The sequence below is a fragment of the Hyla sarda genome, chromosome 2 (assembly GCF_029499605.1).
Source record: "Hyla sarda isolate aHylSar1 chromosome 2, aHylSar1.hap1, whole genome shotgun sequence".
Classification (NCBI taxonomy): Eukaryota; Metazoa; Chordata; class Amphibia; order Anura; family Hylidae; genus Hyla; species Hyla sarda.
This window is the reverse complement of record NC_079190.1, coordinates 79,036,147-79,056,974: the sequence shown is the minus strand read 5'-3', so window position 1 is coordinate 79,056,974 and position 20,828 is coordinate 79,036,147. Positions and strand designations below refer to the sequence as shown.

General features: G+C 43.9%; 1 long non-coding RNA gene across 1 annotated transcript in view; it reads right to left on the bottom strand.

Moving 5' to 3' along the window:
* LOC130357643 (uncharacterized) overlaps positions 1 to 19,839 on the bottom strand; it is a 55,349-nt gene extending 35,510 nt beyond the window's left edge. The window contains exons 1-2 of the long non-coding RNA XR_008889208.1: positions 19,771 to 19,839; positions 18,408 to 18,521 (exon numbers count right to left, since the gene is read on the bottom strand). This is a non-coding gene — a long non-coding RNA (uncharacterized LOC130357643). The remainder of the gene's footprint in view (positions 1 to 18,407; positions 18,522 to 19,770) is intronic.
* Between the last annotated feature and the right edge of the window lie 989 nt (positions 19,840 to 20,828).

Genomic DNA, 20,828 nt, shown 5'->3' with positions numbered 1-20,828 from the left:
ATGCAACTATTTTCTGTTTTTTTCCCTTATTTTTATTTATTTATTTATTTATTTTTTGGATCTGTGCTAGGGCCATATCTATTCAGAGGTGTTTGTGTTTCTCAGCCTAATTTCATGTCAGGGAATCTGAGCTGCAGCACCAGATACAACCCATAGAAAGGACCTGGGGAAAAAAGAAGCCATGTTTTTCTGCTCTGGGAGGTGGTAAATAAAAAATGTTTGGTGATGTGACATCACACGACATGGGACACTGCTGTAGCCACTGATTGGCTGACTGAGCCTATGATGTCACATTCCTAAACCTGAAAGTGACATGCGAGGACCAGAACGCCATGTAATCGCCAGCAGGGGAGCAAAGACGTACTGCATACCCAGATAGATAAGGACAACATTATATTTGTAATACATGCAAAATAATTCTAAATACCAAAATGGCAGATTGTTTGGTCTCAAATTCATATCCCAGAATTTTTTTTTTATAAAAACTACAGCTCACGATGATAAAAATGAATAATCGCGCTGTTCGTTTAAAAAATACATACTGGCTACTAGCTTTTTTTTAATTTTATTTTTTTGTCGACTCCTAGATTCAAAACATTTTTCAAGCCCTGACATATAGAGTCACTTCTTTAAAAGCCACAGGTCCCAAATCGATGCAGCAGAACTGAATTTTAGCTTATATAAAAAGGGTTTTCTGGGCATAAATTTTGATGATCGCCACAGCCCCCTGCAGAACAGCCCACTGGCCATAATTTTTTATCCAGAAATCCTTATAAGGCTATGTTCGCACAATGGAAATTCTGCTAGTCCACTAAAATGCCGTTCTGGAAAGCTTGCTGCAGAACGTTTGCAGTTTTGCAGAATTTAAGAGGCTGAATTCTGCCGAAATTCAAAGCTCCACACAGTTCAATTGGATTCTACCCGAAATTCTGCAAAATTTGTTCAATGCTCCTGCAGAATCCAGAAAACAGAATTTCTGCAGTGAAAATTCTGCCGTGTGAATGGGACAGCTGAATCCCGATCCATCTCAATATGCAGTAAATTTTGTGGAATTTTACGTGTGAAGATGGCCTATGGCTAATATATATTTTTTTTTTTACCAGCAAACCCCCCCCCCCTCCAAAAAAAAAAAAAATATTATAATCACATTTGCTGCACCACATGTTAGCTGAAAGTCAATAGGGATTTATGAAAAACCAAATTCACTTTTTTTTGCAGTTTGTGGCATTCTTCATAGGCGTTTTTTGCCTCAGTGGCAGTTTTAAAAATTGTTGCATGTTAAAGGAGTACTCTGGCGCTTAGACATCTTAGGGGATAAGATGCCTGATCGCGGGGGTCCCGTCGCTGGGGACCCCCGTGATCTTGCACGCAGCACCCCAGTTAAAATCATTCCCCGGAGCATGTTCGCTCCGGGTCTGATTACCGGCGACCAAAGGGCTGGCGGCGTGTGACGTCACGCCTCCGCCGCCGTGTGACATCACGCTCCGCCCCTCAGTGCAAGCCTATGGGAGGGCGACGTCACACGCCGCCGACCCTGTGGTCGCCGGTAGTCAGACCCGGAGCGAAAATGCTCCGGGGACTGATTTTAACTGGGGTGCTGCGTGCAAGATCACGGAGGTCCCCAGCGGCAGGACCCCCGCGATCAGGCATCTTATCCCCTATCTTTTGGATAAGGGGTTAGGTTGTCTAAGCGCCAGAGTACCCCTTTAACCCCTTAACGACGTAGGACGTATATTTACGTCCTGCGCCGGCTCCTGCGATATGAAGTGGGATCGCGCCGCGATCCCGCATCATATCGCGTCGGTCCCGGTGCTCATTAACGGCCGGGACCCGCGGCTAATACCACACATCGCCGATCGCGGCAATGTGCGGTATTAACCCTTTAGAAGATTTGTCCGCCGCTTCTAAAGTGAAAGTGAAAGTGACCTGGCTGCTCAGTCGTGCTGTTGGGGACCGCCGTGGTGAAATCGCGGCGTCCCAAACAGCTGGCAGGACACCGGGAGGGCCCTTACCTGCCTCCTCGGTGTCCGATCGGCGACTGACTGCTCCGTTCCTGAGATCCAGGCAGGAGCAGTCAAGCGCCGATAACACTGATCACAGGCGTGTTAATACACGCCTGTGATCTGTGTAAAAGATCAGTGTGTGCAGTGTTATAGGTCCCTATGGGACCTATAACACTGCAAAAAAAATGTAAAAAAAAAGTGTTAATAAAGGTCATTTAACCCCTTCCCTAATAAAAGTTTGAATCACCCCCCTTTTCCCATAAAAATAATAAAACAGTGTAAAAAAAATAAAAATAAACATATGTGGTATCGCCGCGTGCGTAAATGTCCAAACTATAAAAATATATCATTAATTAAACCGTACGGTCAATGGCGTACGCGCAAAAAAATTCTAAAGTCAAAAAAAGCGCATTTTTGGTCACTTTTTATACCATTAAAAAATGAATAAAAAGTGATCAAAAAGTCCGATCAAAACAAAAATCATAGCGATAAAAACTTAAGATCACGGTGCAAAAAATGAGTCCTCATACCGCCCTGTACGTGGAAAAATAAAAAAGTTATAGGGGTCAGAAGATGACATTTTTAAACGTATAAATTTTCCTGCATGTAGTTATGATTTTTTCCAGAAGTACGACAATATCAAACCTATATAAGTAGGGTATCATTTTAACCGTATGGACCTACAGAATAATGTTAAGGTGTAATTTTTACCGAAATATGCACTGTGTAGAAACGGAAGCCCCCAAAATTTACAAAATGCATTTTTCTTCGATTTTGTCGCACAATGATTTTTTTTTCCGTTTCGCCGTGCATTTTTGGGAAAAATGACTAATGTCACTGCAAAGTAGAATTGGCGACGCAAAAAATAAGCCATAATATGGATTTTTAGGTGGAAAATTGAAAGGGTTATGCTTTTTAAAAGGTAAGGAGGAAAAAACGAAAGTGCAAAAACGGAAAAACCCTGAGTCCTTAAGGGGTTAAGACTATGTCATTAAAAAAAAAAATTCTTGGTGTTTTTTCCCGCAAAACTCTATGGGGGCATTAGTATTTAGCATTCATATTTTTTCTGGCATTTATTTCACCAATTCTTTATAAGAAATCCTTGAGTCACATGATGAAAGAATGACGTGACTTGTCAAGAGAAAATCTCAAAAAAAAAAAAACACCCCATCTAAAACCCATTATTTTTTGAACTTCCAAAAAACTGCATCTTGGAAGTGCAAAATAACAAGGCCATTTTTTTCTTTTGTGGCATTTTTTTTAGTAAACAAACAAAAATTGCCTAAGGAGCGTGGTACAACTAGCACTATAGTTTTCTAGCCTTGTTTTTTTATTCTGAGAGAGCCACTTTAAGAGAAAATGAGAAGCCTCTATACAATAAAGAAAATAGATCTCAAAGCAACACAACATGGCATACTGATGCAGCAAAGAAGGGCAAGAATTAGGAATCCATCATCTTAAATGTCACGCTATGCAAAAGGTTAACGGTGGAGAAAAGTAGATTTTTTTTAAACTTTGTTCTACGATTGTTACACAATTTCTTTAAATTTTTTGCCACCATTGTTAGACATAATTTTTTTTATAACCTCTTATCAGGTAATATAAAATAAAAAACACCATATAATTCCATATGTACATTCCGGCACTGCTAAAAGGAGTTCCCAAGTCAAACACATCCTGGGTAGGAGGAGGGGGTGAGGCTCTTGAGTTGACAGGTGCTTCTGCCGGTTTTCATTTCCTGTTGCTGTAATTTCACTTGTCACTCAGCGCAGGGAATGGCACTTCTTATTGAGACGATACAAAATGAGCTGTTTATTTCCTTCGGTCCAGGGAGATTTGCGGCTCTGCGCTTCTGTCTCACTCGCCATCTCTCTCTCCTGACAATCCATGGATGAAATAGAGGGGCGCTGACAGGCAACGGTGTCTCTCTATCAAGTGATTGCCTGACTTTCTAAACAGACCATGGATTAACCATTACCGGTCCAAGGCCTCGGCGCTATGATAATAAGACGAATATGAAAGATTCACACATGAATTTCCAACTATATAATCGATTGAATCTCCGTCTCATGCATTGTCTTGTCTGTCTTGGGATCAATAACTTTATTGTATGAGCCAGTTCTTAGGCATAGTAGTTGTTTTTCTTATGTTATACTTTGGAACAAATGAAAAGAAAAAGAATGGCATGCTTAGGCCCCTTTCACACTACAGGTATCATCCTGTAAAAAGCCTCCGTTATTACTCCCGGCAAAAAGTCCTGAACATGGCGTCAAAAAATCCCATTCATGTCAATGGGATTTTTTGACCATCCTTTTGAATCAGTTATGTCCGTTTTTACTAATGTCAGTTATTTTTGTCGGCACAACAGATGCTGCATGCACAAATTTTTGGTCCGGCAAAAAAAAATGGTTAAAAACAGACGTTAAAATTTTACATTGCAGTCTGTGGGAACCGGATGTTCATAAAAAACATCCGTTATCATCATTTATTGTCAGGTTTTTTAACATCTGTTTTTTGTACTGAGCGTGCTCAGTACAGCTTTACAAAAAAAGGGTTAAAAACCTGATTAAAAAACGGATGTAACTGGTAATAATGGATGATAACGGATAAACAACATTAGGTTTTTTAACCCCTCAAGGACTCAGCCCATTTTGGCCTTAAGGACTCAGACAATTTAATTTTTACGTTTTCATTTTTTCCTCCTCGCCTTTTAAAAATCATAACTCTTTTATATTTTCATCCACAGACTAGTATGAGGGCTTGTTTTTTGCGCGACCAGTTGTCCTTTGTAATGACATCACTCATTATATCATAAAATGTATGGCGCAACCAAAAAACACTATTTTTGTGGGGAAATTAAAACAAAAAACGCAATTTTGCTAATTTTGGAAGGTTTCGTTTTCACGCCGTACAATTTATGGTAAAAATGACGTGTGTTCTTTTTTCTGAGGGTCAATACGATTAAAATGATACCCATTATTACATACTTTTATATTATTGTTGCGCTTAAAAAAAATCACAAACTTTTTAACCAAATTAGTACGTTTATAATCCCTTTATTTTGATGACCTCTAACTTTTTTATTTTTCCGTATAAGCAGCGGTATGGGGGCTCATTTTTTGCGCCATGATCTGTACTTTTTTTTGATACCACATTTGCATATAAAAAACTTTTAATACATTTTTTATAATTTTTTTTTTTATAAAATGTATTAAAAAAGTAGGAATTTTGGACTTTTTTTTTCGTTCACGCCGTTTACCGTACGGGATCATTAACATTTTATTTTAATAATTCGGACATTTATGCACGCGGCAATACCAAATATGTCTATAAAAAAAAATTTACGCTTTTTGGGGGTAAAATAGGAAAAAACAGACTTTTTACTTTTTTATTGGGGGAGGGGATTTTTCACTTTTTTTTTACTTTTACATTTTTTTACATTTTTTTTTACACTTGAATAGTCCCCATAGGGGACTATTCATAGCAATACCATGATTGCTAATACTGATCTGTTCTATGTATAGGACATAGAACAGATCAGTGTTTTCGGTGATCTTCTGCTCTGGTCTGCTCGATCACAGACCAGAGCAGGAGACGCCGGGAGCCGGACGGAGGAAGGAGAGGGGACATCCGTGCGGCGTCATGAATGATCGGATCCCCGCAGCAGCGCTGCGGGCGATCCGATCATTCATTCAAATCGCGCACTGCCGCAGATGCCGGGATCTGTATTGATCCCGGCACCTGAGGGGTTAATGGCGGACGCCCGCGAGATCGCGGGCGTCGGCCATTGCTGGCGGGTCCCTGGCTGCGATCAGCAGCCGGGATCAGCCGCGCATGACACGGGCATCGCTCCGATGCCCGCGGTTATGCACAGGACGTAAATGTACGTCCTGGTGCGTTAAGTACCACCTCACCAGGACGTACATTTACGTCCTGCGTCCTTAAGGGGTTAAGAGAAAACCCATTAAAAATAACGGATTATTGTCATCAGTTATCATCCGTTATTACCAGTTATTGCATCCGTTTTTTTTTTCATCCGTTATTGTAAAATAACAGCAGTAAAAAAAAGCAGCATGATACCTGTAGTGTGAAAGGGGCCTTAGTTTATGTTCACATGGGTGAATATCTGCAAGGAAAAAAAACATTCCACTGATAGAAGAGCACCAGAAGAAGAACATGCCAGCGCAAGGGCTGCTCGGAAATGCACGCCTCATAGACGGCAATGCATTTCCCTGTGGATTCCATAGAAAAAATTTACATTACTATTCTTTCTGCGGATGCCAGAATCTGAATTTCCGCGCCAGAAACATCTCTGTTTTGAACGCTTTCCTGATTTTGCCTTAAAATACTAAGCAAAGATAATAGAAAAAATAGGAATGTTCGTTCACCCCTCCACAGGTAGTATTTACATCCAAGGACTTCTGACCGACCAGGTACTCAGGACATGGAGCTGTCATGCAAGAAGAATAGCAAAGAAATAGAATCCAAAAAAAAAAAAGAAAAAAATTCCAGCACTTCCAATCCAGGCACAGAAAAATGTTTAACCCCTTAAGGACTGAGCCCTTTTTCACCTTCGCAATTCTGACCACCGTCACTTTAAGCATTAATAACTCTAAAACGCTTTTACCGAATATACTGATTCTGAGATTGTTTTTTCGTGACAAATTCTACTTTATTTTGGTGGTAAATTTTTGGCGTTACTTGCATCCTTTCTTGGTGAAAAATCCCAAAATTCCATGAAAATTTTGAAAATTTTGCATTTTTCTAACTTTGAAGCACTCTGCTTGTAAGGAAAATGGATATTCCAAATACATTTTATTTTTATTTACAAATAAAATGTCTGGGCATGCTGGGAGTTGCAGTCCGGCCTTCCTAGTGGCTGCCGCAATAAAGATCACATTACATTTACTTTCATTTCTCCCCCCCACCGTCGATTCTCTACCTGAGCCGTGATCTCCATTGGATGTCTGCGATGATCGCTGGGCCCCACGCATCTGGTCCTCAGGTAAAGGCCTCCATCTTCTCCCCCCCCCCCCCCATTCTGCCCGACATCCAGGGGTGGGCAGAACGGGGGGTTTCCATGGCAACCCCTTGTCCTGCGCTGCCATTGGTCAGAACTCAGTTCTGACTAATGGCAGGGGATAGGAGGAGATCACAGCACTGCGACCTCACTCCTATCCCTTAGGCTGATCGGAGCTGTCACTGACAACTCCGATCATCCCTATTTTCCGGGTGATCGGGTCACCAGAGACCTGATCAGCCCGGAATTGGAGAAAATCGCATTTCTGAATTGACATGCAATTTTCTTCGATCGCCGACATGGGGGGGTCTCAGGACCCCCCTGGGCGATGTGCCGGGGTGCCTGCTGAATGATTTCAGCAGGCATCCCGATCCGGTCCCCAACCGGCTAGCGGCGGGGACCGGAATTCCCACGGATGTATCCATACGCCCTCAGTCCTTAAGGACTTTAAAACGGGGGCGTATGGATACGCCCGCCGTCCTTAACAGGTTCAAAAATAACAGATTTATTTAGATCAATTTAAAAATGTAGAGAGACCATAAAAATATGAAAAAGATCCCGACACGAAGAAACGCGTCAGAATCTTTTTCATATTTTTATGGTCTCTCTATAATTTTTTTAATAAAAACCCCCTGCAGCGCACAACAAGAAAAATGACAAAGCCAAAGCAGGCAACATGAAAATTAGATTATAACTTCAGCGCAAGTCAATGCGCATAATAAAAATACACTATGCACCCAATTTTGCAGGCACAAGCAATTTTATAAATACCGTACTATGTGTGAACCCAGCCTAAAGGTGTATACGCAGTAAATAATTTGCCAAATGTATTCAAAGACATTATTATATTTCACACACCTTATTGTAACAAACTTTAGTATAAGATTACTGCATAAAATGGTCTTAATACATCTCCCTCTTTGTGTTGTTGTGTAGCTCAGGACAACACTCAATTAAGAAGTGATAACAATCTATATGTTAGTGAGGCAGATGCTGCTGAGCAGTCCAAGTCTACACTACTTATATTGAGTGTTTCTTGATGATCATGTATCAACATAGAATATGGCTTCCATAACTGCACTTCCCTCTAGTCACAACTATATTCATTGTCTCACATAGAGCTGCAGTATTGATTCATGCCATGAACCCTTATCATCAGCTAAAGGATGTCCCTTATTTGTAGTTCACATAGAATCTACACAGGCTGCCTTTGTATGCCTATGAATATACTTATATATCAATAACCACAATAACATAAAATGACCCATTGTTAAGTATTGTCATATGTTTAAAAGAAGTACCAAAAAAGCTCCATAAAAAGCATACCATACCATCATAGTAAGATACAGTGGTTGAAGGGGTACTCCAGTGGAAACATTTTTTTTCATATCCCCTGGTGCCAGAAAGTTAAAGGTGTACTCTGGTGGAAAACTATTTTTAAAAAATCACCTGTTGCCAGAAAGTTAAACAGACTTGTAAATTATGTAACGTTATGTGCTCCGGCAACACGCGCATGGCCCCCTTACCTTCTGCTGCTGACGAGGCTGGGACTCGCATCGCGGGATGCGCCCACATGCGAGCCCGAGTGTGTCACTCTCCGGGTGTTTCTCCTGCCTCGGCCTCTCTGCTCTGCGTTAAGATTAAAGGGCCAGTATGCTTATTAGTGTAATCCACCTGTGGCACATTTATAAATTCCTCCACCCTCCTCAGTTCCCTGCCAGATCTTTGTTGCCTTGTGCCTTTGAGGAAGCATTCCTCTGTATTGCCTTGCCGTGTATCAGATCTCTTGCTCTTGTGACTTGACCTTGCTCCTCTGCCGCCTGCCTACTGAACTCCTGCTTCGCTTTGACTACACTACTGTGCCACCAGCCCTGACTTTCTGCTATCCAGACGAGTTGCCTTATCCCTCCTGTGCCTCGCATCTCCTCAGCCGCTTGTGTGGTCGAGCCATGCCAGGGGTAGCGACCTGGGTGCCGCCATGCAGCAGCAAGTCCATCCCGCTTTGCAGCAGGCTCTGATGAAAACCAGTGGCACCTTAGACTTCGCTCCCTGGTACGGTCTGAGTCATCTGGCACACAGGTCCAGCAGATCCACATCCACCGGGGTTCCTGTCTTCAGAAACGTGAGTGTTACAGTAAGATCCGGCCATAGATCCCACTAAGGTACCCCTGCCTGAAGTCGCAGATCTTCCCTCCGTTGTGGTACGTCAGTCGCAGCAGTTGGCCCGACAGGCACAGCAATTTTCTCAATTTTCAGCCATGATGCAACAGCTTTTGTCCGTGCAAGAGCAGCAGGTACCACAATCTGGCCCACTACCGCCTCGAGCTCCTGCCATGTCTTCTGGCTCCCAGCTGCGCTTGCCTTTGCCTTCCAAGTATGATGGGGATTCCAAGTTGTGCAGAAGCTTTGTTACACAGTGCTCCATCCACTTGGAGCTCCTGTCTGAACTGTTTCCGAGGGAACGTAGTAAGGTGGCCTTTGTCATTAGTCTACTGTCTGGAAAAGCCCTGGCTTGGGCTACACCCCTTTGGGACCGTGGTGATCCAGTATCCTCCAATTTGTCGGTATTCTTGGCAGAATTTCGCAGTGTCTTTGAGGAACCCGCATGTGCCTCTTCAGCTGAGACGGCGTTGCTGAACCTCTGTCAAGGGAATTCTACCGTTGGTGACTACGCGGTTCAATTCTGCATTCTAGCCTCTGAACTTGCCTGCAATGATGAAGCCTTGTGTGCCACATTCAAAAAAAAGGACTGTCAATCAGGATTAAAGATGCCCTTGAAGCACGTGATCCTCCATCTTCTTTGACAGAACTTATCCACTTAGCCACACGCATTGATGTGCGTTTTGCCGAGAGACAGGAGGAATTGCGCTTAGAGAGGGAACCTGCCCCCCTGACACCCGTGTTTCAACGTCCACCTCTTCAGTTTCTTGCGCCTCACGCCAAAGAGGTTATACAAGGAGATCGTTCTCGTCTTACACAACAGGAGAGGTCACGACAACGTAATGAGAATTTGTGTTTGTATTGTGCTAGCCTGGAGCACTTTCTCAAGGACTGTACAGTTCGCCCGCACCTTGGAGAGGCATCCCTGGGTGTGAATACTACCTCTCCCCGCGTAACTATTCCTGTACAAGTTTTCGCTTAAGCCAAGTCTTCTTTCAGCGCTACAGCATTTTTGGATTCTGGATCAGCAGGTGACTTTATTGATGCGGCCTTAGTCTACAAGTATCATCTTCCCCTTACCCGGCTTGCCAAGCCCTTGTTCATCTCCTCTGTTAATGAACAAATTCTGGACTGTAAGGTTCACTTACATACTGAATCTCTCGTCATGTGGGAGTATCGCATAAAAAAAAGATTGAATTCTATGTTCTGCCACACTGTACTTCTGAGATTCTTCTTGGCCTTCCTGGCTTCAACACCATTCCCCACAACTGGATTGGAGAACTAGAGAGATAATTCGCTGGGGACAATCCTGTACAAAATTTTTGCCTCCAACCTGTTCTGCGTAAAGTTGTTTCTGGTCTTCCTCCTTTACCTGGCCTGCCGCCACCTTACCAAGATTTTTCTGATGTTTTCTGCAAGTAACAGGCTGAGTCTCTGCCTCCACATCGTCCTTACGACTGCCTTATTGATCTTCTGCCTGGTACCACTCCTCCTTGTGGGAGGATATACCCTCTATCAGTTCCTGAGGCCAAAGCCATGGCTGAGTATATCCAGGAGAATCTCCAAAAGGGATATATCAGTAAGTCCTCTTCTCCTGCTGGAGCAGGTTTATTCTTTGTAGGGAAGAAGGATGGCTCACTCCGTCCATTCATTGACTACAGGGGACTTAATAAAATCACGGTCAAGAACCGTTACCCTCTACCTCTTATCTCAGAACTTTTTGACCATCTACGTGGTGCCAAGGTCTTCTCCAAGTTGGACTTACGCGGTGCGTATAACCTCATTCATATCCGCAAGGGAGATGAATGGAAAATGGCCTTCAATACTCATGACGGACATTTTGAGTATCTTGTAATGCCTTTTGGTCTCTGCAATGCTCCAGACATTTTTCAAGAGTTCCTTAATGATATCTTCCGTGATCTTCTCTACACCTGTGTTGTCGTATACCTAGATGACATCCTGATCTTTTCTTCCAACCTAGAGGAGCATCGTACTCATGTTCGTCTGGTTCTACAGCGACTTTGTGCCCTCTTTAACCTCTTGGGGACGCAGGGCGTATGCATATGCCCTGCATCCCCGATCCCTAAGAACTCAGGGCGTACCTGTACGCCCTGGTCTCGTTTATCGGATTTAAACCGTTCTCACCAGCAGAGAACGGGTTAAACCCGGTGGGTCCCGGTTGCTACGGGCAGCCAGGACCCCCGGCTAATTCCGCGCACAGCCGATCGGGCCGATGCCCGGCATTAACCCTTTAGACGCCGCAATCAAAGTTGATTGCGGCATCTAAAACGAAAGTAAAATAATCCCAGCAGCTTAGCGGAGCTGATCGGGACTATCACGACAAAATCGTGATGTCCCAGTCAGCTTCCCGGACGACGGGAGGGACGTCACCTGCCTCTCCGTTGTCCGATCGGCGATCTACTGCTCTACTGCTCCATGCCTGATTATTTTTATTCTTTATTACATTATTTTATTTTTAAAATGGGAAAAGGGGGGTGTTTTTTTCAACTTTTTATAGGGAAGGGGTTAATGAACCTTTATTACAATGAACTTTATTACAATCTGTCATTGCAAAGCACTGATCAGTGTATGCAATCAGAAGATTGCATGTTGTAGCCCCCTATGGAGGCTAAAAAACAAAAAATTGTAATAAAGGTTCATTAACCCCTTTCCTATCAAAGCAAAAACGAAAATTTGCTGAGTCCTTAAAGGGGTACTCCGGTGCTTAGACATCTTATCCCCTATCCAAAGGATAGGGGATAAGATGCCTGATCGCGGGAGTCCCGCCGCTGGGGACCCCCGTGATCTTGCACGCGGCACCCCGTTTATAATCAGTCCACGGAGCATGTTCGCTCTGGATCTGATTACCAGCGATCACAGGGCCGACGGCATGTGACGTCACGCCTCCGTGTCACGCCCCCTCCCATAGGCTTGCATTGAGGGGTGGAGCGTGACATCACATGGGGGCGGAGGCGTGACGTCACACGCCGTCGGGCCCTGTGGTCGCCGGTAATCAGACCCGGAGCGAACATGCTCCGGGGACTGATTATAAATGGGGTGCCAAGTGCAAGATCACGGGGGTCCCCAGTGGCGGGACTCCCGCGATCAGGCATCTTATCCCCTATCCTTTCGATATGGGATAAGATGTCTAAGAACCGGAGTACCCCTTTAAGGTGAAAATAGGCTGAGTCCCTAAGGGGTTAAAACTCTTAAAGCTTCTTGAATGTAATCCTTGTATTCTGTTTGGAAAAGATTGGGGACATGCTGATAGTAGTGGTGACAAGTGTTAAATGTGGCAAAGGTCAAGTAAGCCAGTTCTTTTGTGGCACAAATTCTACCAGAATTTTGGTGCAGGCTCAATAGTAAATGTTTCAATCTGTACAGTTATTCTGGTGGATGCTGTTTGCTAGAGATGACATTCCTAAGATAAACTTAACCTGTTGGGGACGAAGGGCGTATGCATACGCCCTTGCGTCCTGGTACTTAAGGACGAAGGGCGTATCAATACGCCCGTGGGAATTTCGGCCCCCGCCGCGCGCCGGGCGGGGACCGGGCCGGGGTGACTGCTGATATCTATCAGCAGGCACCCCGTGCAAATGCCCAGGGGGGTCATTAGACCCCCCCATGTCGGCGATCGGCGCAAATCGCAAGTGAATTCACACTTGCGATTTGCGCCGATTCCGGGTCATTACGGGTCTATGGTGACCCGGTGACCCGGAATAGAAGGGGGATCGCGGGTGTCTAAGACACCCACGATCCCCCTAAAGCGATAGGAGTGAGGTGGCATGGGTGCCACCCCTCCTATCTCTGCTATTGGTGGTCTAGACGCGACCACCAATAGCAGATCTGGGGCGGAGGGGTTTACTTTCGTTTTCCCCATCCTGCCCTCCCACAATAGGCGGGGCAGAACGGGGAAAACGAAGAGGAGCGGCGCCGACGTCCACTTACCCCTCCGGAGGCAGCGGAGCCACGGGGATCGGCGGGCGGCGACGGAGATCTGCGGCGGCGTGCGGCAGAAGAGGACGGCTCCCGGATGCGACGGAAGCCGGTGAGTAGTTGCATAGCAACATCTAGAGGGCTACAGTCTGAGACCACTATAGTGGTCTCTAGACTGTAGCCCTCCAGATGTTGCAAAACTACAACTCCCAGCATGCCCAGACAGCTGTTTGCTGTGTGGGCATGCTGGAATTTGTAGTTTTGCAACAGCTGGAGGTCTGCAGTTTAGAGACCACTGCACAGTGATCTCTATACTGCCCTCTAGATCTTGCAAAACTACAACTCCCAGCATGCCCACACAGCTGTTTGCTGTCTGGGCATGCTGGGAGTTGTAGTTTTGCAACATCTGGAGGTCCACAGTTTGAAGATCACTGTTCAGTGGTCTCTAAATTGTAGCACTCCAGATGTTGCAAAACTACAAATTCCAGCATGCCCACACAGCAAACAGCTGTCTCGGCATGCTGGGAGTTGTAGTTGCGTACCTCCAGCTGTTGCATAACTACATCTCCCAGCATGCCCTTCTGTGATCAGACATGCTGGGAATTGTAGTTTTGCAACAGCTGGAGGCACACTGGTTGGAAAATACTGAGTTAGGTAACAGAACCCAACTCAGTATTTTCCAACCAGTGTGCCTCCAGCTGTTTCAAAACTACAACTCCCAGCATGTACTGACAGACCGTGCATGCTGGGAGTTGTAGTTTTGCAACAGCTGGAGGCTCACTGGTTGGAAAATACTGAGTTAGGTAACAGAACCTAACTGAAGGTTTTCCAACCAGTGTGCCTCCAGCTGTTGCAAAACTACAACTCCCAGCATGTACTGACAGACCGTGCATGCTGGGAGTTGTAGTTTTGAAACAGCTGGAGGCACACTGGTTGGAAAATACAGGGTACATTCACACGGGCGGGTTTACAGCAAGTTTCCTGCTTCAAGTATGAGCTGCGGCAAATTTTTCGCCGCAGCGCAAATTCCTAGCGGGAAACTCACTGTAACCCGCCAGTGTGAATGTACCCTAAAAACACTACACTACACTACACTACCACCTAATAAAGAGTAAAACACTATATATACTCCCCCTTACATTGTCCCCCCCAATAAAAATAAAAAACGTATTGTACAGCAGTGTTTCCAAAACGGAGCCTCCAGCTGTTGCAAAACAACAACTCCCAGCATTTCCGGACAGCCACTGATTGTCCAGGCATGCTGGGAGTTTAGCAACAGCTGGAGGCACCCTGTTTGGGAATCACTGGCGTAGAATACCCCTATGTCCACCCCTGTGCAATCCCTAATTTAGTCCTCAAATGCGCATGTGCTCTCTCACTTTGGAGCCCTGTCGTATTTCAAGGAAACAGTTTAGGGCCACATATGGGGTATTTCCGTACTCGGGAGAAATTGCACTACAAATTTTGGGGGGCTTTTTCTCCTTTTACCCCTTATGAAAAGGAAAAGTTGGGGTCTACACCAGCCTGTTAGTGTAAAAAAAAAAAATTTTACACTAACATGCTGGTGTTGCCCTTTACTTTTTATTTTCACAAGAGGTAAAAGGAAAAAAAGACCCCCAAAATTTGTAACGCAATTTCTGCTGAGTACGGATATACTCCATATGTGGGCGTAAAATGCTCTGCGGGCGCATAACAAGGCTCAGGAGTGAGAGCGCACCATGTACATTTGAGGCCGAAATTGGTGATTTGCACAGGGGTGGCTGATTTTACAGCGGTTCTGACATAAATGCAAAATAATAAATACCCACATGTGACCCCATTTTGGAAACTACACCCCTCACGGAATGTAACAAGGGGTACAGTGAGCATTTACGCCACACAGGTGTCTGACAGATTTTTGGAACAGTGGTCTGTGAAAATGAAAAATTAAATTTTTTTATTTGCACAGCCCACTGTTCCAAAGATCTGTCAAACGCCAGTGGGGTGTAAATGCTCACTGCACCCCTTATTACATTCCGTGAGGGGTGTAGTTTCCAAAATGGGGTCACATGTGGGGGGGCCCACTGTTCTGGCACCACGGGGGGCTTTGTAAATGCACATGGCCCCCGACTTCCATTCCAAACAAATTATCTCTCTAAAAGCTCAATGGTGCTCCTTCTCTTCTGAGCATTGTAGTTCGCTCGCAGTGCACTTGACGTCCACATATGGGGTATTTCCATACTCAGAAGAAATGGGGTTACAAATTTTGGGGGGCATTTTCTCCTATTACCCTTTGTAAAAAAGTAAAATTTGGGGAAAAACCAGCATTTTAGTGGAAAAATTTTTTTTTTTCATTTACACATCCGACTTTAACAAAAAGTTGTCAAACACCTGTGGGGTGTTAAGGCTCACTGTACCCCTTGTTACGTTCCTTGAGGGGTGTCATTTCCATAATAGTGTGCGATGTGTTTTTTTTTGCTGTCTTGGCACCATAGGGGCTTCCTAAATGGGACATGCCCCCCAAAAACCATTTCAGAAAAACTCACTCTCCTAAATCCCATTGTTGCTCCTTCGCTTCTGAGCCCTCTAGTGCACCCGCCGAACACTTGACATACACATATGAGGTATTTTCTTACTCGAGAGAAATTGGGTTACAAATTTTGAGAGGATTTTTTTCCTTTTACCCCTTGTAAAAATTCAAAAACTGGGTCTACAAGAACATGCCAGTGTAAAAAATGAAGATTTTGAATTTTCTCCTTCACTTTGCTGCTATTCCTGTGAAACACCTAAAGGGTTAACACACTTACTGATTGTCATTTTGAATACTTTGAGGGTGCAGTTTTTATAATGGGGTCATTTATCGGGTATTTCTAACCAGAAGACCCTTCAAATCCACTTTAAACCTGAACTGGTCCCTGAAAAATTCCGATTTTGAAACTTTTGCGAAAAATTGGAAAATTGCTGCTGAACTTTGAAGCCCCCTGATGTCTTCCAAAAGTAAAAACTCATCAATTTTATGATGCAAACATAAAGTAGATATATTGTATATGCGAATCAATACATAATTTATTTGGAATATCCATATTCCTTATAAGTAGAGAGCTTCAAAGTTAGAAAAATTCAAAATTTTCAAATTTTTCATGAAATTTTTGCATTTTTCACCTAGAAAGGATGCAAGTATCGCCGAAAATTTACCACTAACATAAAGTAGAATATGTCACGAAAAAACAATCTCGGAATCAAATTTATAAGTAAAAGCATTCCAGAGTTATTAATGCTTAAAGTGACAGTGGTCAGATTTGCAAAAAATGCTCCCGTCCTTAGGGTCATAATGGGCTCCGTCCCCAAGGGGTTAAAGGGGTACTCCGGTGAAAACCTTTTTTCTTTTGAATCAACTGGTGGCAGAAAGTTAAACATATTTGTAAATTACTTCTATTAAAAAATCTTAATACTTCCTGTACTTATTAGCTGCTGAATACTACAGAGGAAATTCTTTTCTTTTTGGAATGCTCTCTGATGACATCACGACCACAGTTCTCTCTGCTGACGTTATTATAATAATAATAAAGCTTTATTTATTGTTGTCCTTAGTGGGATTTGAACCCAAGTCCCCAGCACTGCAAGGCAGCAGTGCTAACCCCTGAGCCACCATGCTGCCCTTAGCATACATCTGCTATGCATCTGCTATGCATGGTTGCTAAAATGGACAGAGATGTCAGCAGAGAGCACTGTGCTCGTGATGTCATCAGTGTTCCAAAAAGAAAGGAATTTCCTCTGTAACATTCAGCAGCTGATAAGTACTGGAAGGATTAAGATTTTTTAATAGAAGTAATTTACAAATAAGTTTAACTTTCTGCCACCAGTTGATTTAACAGAAAAAAAGGTTTTCACCGGAGTACCCCTTTAAAGAAGATGTTCAGTTTATGGACAGAATTCCACATGCCTTACCCAACTTTGCCATACACATAATTTGTGAATGAGCCATATCACTAAACTGTTCTGGATACATTCCTGATATTAGGAGAATTTAGTTAAGTGACAGAGATTCTGGTATAAATTGCCATCTCTGCACCCCCCCCCCCCCCCTTACCTGTCACATTATAGCAAATGCTATATAAACAATAACATAAGGAAGAATGGTGACACAGACCTATCCAGGGTGATATAATGTAGTGCATATGAAAGTCAAGCAGCAACACACAAAAAGCATATTAAAGGGGTACTCCGGTGGAAAACTTTTTTTTTTTCTAAATCAACTGGTACCAGAAAGTTAAACAGATTTGTAATTACTTTTATAAAAAAGATCTTAATCCTTCCAGTACTTATTAGATGCTGAATACTGCAGATGAAATTATTTTCTTTTTGGAACACAGAACTCTCTGCTGAATCATGAGCACAATGCTCTCTGCTGACACCTCTGTCCATTTTAAGAACTGTCCAGAGGAGGAGAAAATCCCCATAGCAAACATATGCTGCTCTGGACAGTTCCTACAATGGACAGAGATGTCAGCAGAGAGCACTGTGGTCATGATGTCAGCAGAGAACACTGTGTTCCAAAAAGAAAATAATTTACTCTGTAGTATTCAGCAGCTAATAAGTACAGGAAGGATTAAGATTTTTTAATAGAAGTAAATTAACTTTCTGGCACCAGTTGATTTAAAAAAAAAAAAAGTTTTCCACTGGAGTACCCCTTAAAATCTACCGGGATGGAGGGGGCAGGAATAAGGAAAAAGGGAAAAAGAAAAAAACACAGTCACAGGTGACCACCCATTGTATGATATGATACAGCAACATGCTGCTAACTATATAGCATCACATATATCTTATTATTTATTAGCATCATCATAGCAATGCAGCACATTCACTCAAACAGTCCATAGGGGATGATCACCTTGTATTAGTCTCTCAACTATGCATCAACCTACAAGGCAGAAATCCTTTGTACATCTACCGATTTATGAGACAAAAATGTAAAACTGGGTTAATTACGTCCAGAGACTTCTATATTGGGGATGTACATTCTAATTGTATAAAAAAGTCACCATTTTATTTCATTACTTTATAGTCATTTGATTAATAACACAAGACATATATCAAATAAACTCCAGAAACAAGCAGGTGCATACCTAGAGTATTTGCCACCCAGGGGAGATCCAAACAGTAAAAGTTGGTATGTAAGTAGGCCCCCCATTAAAGGGGTACTCCGGTACCACAGTTTTATGGTTATTTAGCGTGCTTGTAGCGAGTTTAGCACTTTTGTAATTCATATGTTATACATCTGTCCATGGCATATATGTTTTTTTACTGACCTCTTTTATGTGACTGAAGTTCAGTAGTTTGTTCACTGTTGTCGACAAGACGTCAGTGCTGCAGGCGTTGCTGTTTTTGTTCTCCTGCAATGGTTTTGCCCCTTTTCCACACCCCTGTAATGAATTTTCATTGAATTGTTGCGGGAGGATGGATGTCTCCTCCCGCTGTCAGCCATCCCTGCGCCCAGCTCACAATGTACTGAATATCCTGTATCAGCGCTGCGGCTGACATATAACCCCTTCCCCGCCATGGAGACCGTGTACCCATGGGAGGAATCAGGGGAATAGGCTATCATGATTCCCCTCGGGGGCGCATGGTCCCCGTGGCGGGGGAATTAGTAACATATCAGCTGCAGCGCTATCATGATTCCCCCCCAGGGGCGCAATGTCAGCTTCTCACCCCACATCAGGGAACTAATCCACAGCGCACTGTCACCACATTAGGGAACTAATCATATGTGACCCGCAGGGGCTGCTCTGCTTCCTGCCCTTCCACCCCCCAAAGCGATGTCCCCACAAGGGTTAAAGGACATCTGTACCCGGGCTGCAAAAATAAAGAAAACAAAACTTTGACTAACCTTCCTGCGTTCCCTCGTTGCTACGGTAATGGCTTCATGATCCTCATGTTGCTTCCTCGGGACAGGAACGTCACATAGCTGTCAGCGGGACATCGCTGCGGCCGGTGATACGCTGACGGCTCTGTGACGTTCCTGTCCCCAGGAAGCAGCATGATGATCGCAGCGGAGGACTGTGAGGCCGTTACCGTAGCAAAGGGGGAATGCAGAAAGGTGAGTCAAAGTTTATTTTGTTTATTTTTGCAGCCCGGGCACAGGAATATGTAAAATTCATCAGTACAGATGTCCTTTAACCCTTCCGGGAACATCACTTTGGGGGGGAGAGGGGGGGATGGGCAGGAAGCAGAGCAGCGCCCCCACGGGTCACATATGATTAGTTCCCTAATGTGGGGACAGTAAGCTGCAGATAACAATTCATTGAGGGGGGGGGGGGGGGGGGAGAAGAGCAGCACCGGTGGGTCACATATGATTAGTTCCTGACAATTCATTCATTCCCTGATGTGGGGACTGTGGGGTGAGAAGCTGACAGTGATGGTGGGATGAGTATACTAATGAGCAGGGCGGGGAAAGGGAGTGCTAAAGGGGAAAGAAAAAAAGCGGGGCAACGCAAAACATGTTGGGGAGGGCACTGAAAGAGACAGGCTACAAGGCATGCTGGGAGCTGTAGTTTCTAAAACCAAGGCAAAACGGAAATAGATGCTACACTACATGGACACACTTGTGCATAGAAAGGAAAAGAAAGACAAACAAAGAGCAAGCACGAGACCAGAGATAACAAGAAAACTCACCTGCAAGGGTAAGTAGAAAGTAGAAACTGAAAAAACACATTGGCAACCGGAGTACCCCTTTAAGTTCATCTCCCACAGCAGTTAGGTAGTCTCCCTAGTAGGCAGTTATCCCCCCCCCCCCCCCCCCCCAGTAGCCAGTAATTCCCCCTAGTATGCAGTTATCCCCTCTAGTAGCCAGTAATCTGGAGGACCAAAAGCGGAAGGACCAAAAAATGCATAACTACTCAATGGTACAAGACGCTACAAAATGTTGCTTCTTGCGCAGGGTTAGAGGAAAGGGTAAGCCTTATTGGATGGTGCCCTGTGTTCTCAGCCAGCACAAATAAGGATCATTACATACAAAGCACAGGTGTATTAGGTGAGGCCGCACTTCATTTAAAGCTGAGGTGGCGCTCAACCCTAAAGTCAGCTATGGGAAGATTTAAGATGAGCAGTTCTCACCAGGATTGGAATTCAGGTTTCATGACATATGTAGCATGTCGCCAAAAATTATTTTGACTATAATAATTTAATTTACCAATTGCCAAGTAAGAGAAAGTGCTAAAGAAGTTTGTACCACGGCAATACAAAAAAGCACCTCCTCAGCCAGCTCCATCAGTGGCCGGTGCAGCAGAATCCCATTTAGGCTGTTTCCACTTGGGTTTTTTCTGGCAGTTTTTGGATAGCTGCCACTGCAGTTTTTGAGCCAAAGTCAGAAGTGGATCCATAAGGGAGGAGAAGTGTAAGTCCTTCCATTATATTTCCCATTCCCTTTGAATACACTTCTGGCTTTGGCTCAAAAACTGCAGTGGCAGTTTTCCAAAAACTACCAGAAAAAAACCCAAGTGGAAACTTAGCCTAAGAACAAGGAATTCCGGAGTAAAATTCTGCTCGGAAAATACGCAGTGTGAATGGACCCGAAGGATTCTGATAATTTTTGCAGCATGTTTTGTCACTTTGGGGCTGCATTTTTTAAAACAAATAATACATCCTGCCTTTCCAACACATGCATTCCTAAGGAATATGCTTGAAAAAGTGACAAGATATTCTGGCATATTTGAAAATGCATGGCGAAAAAA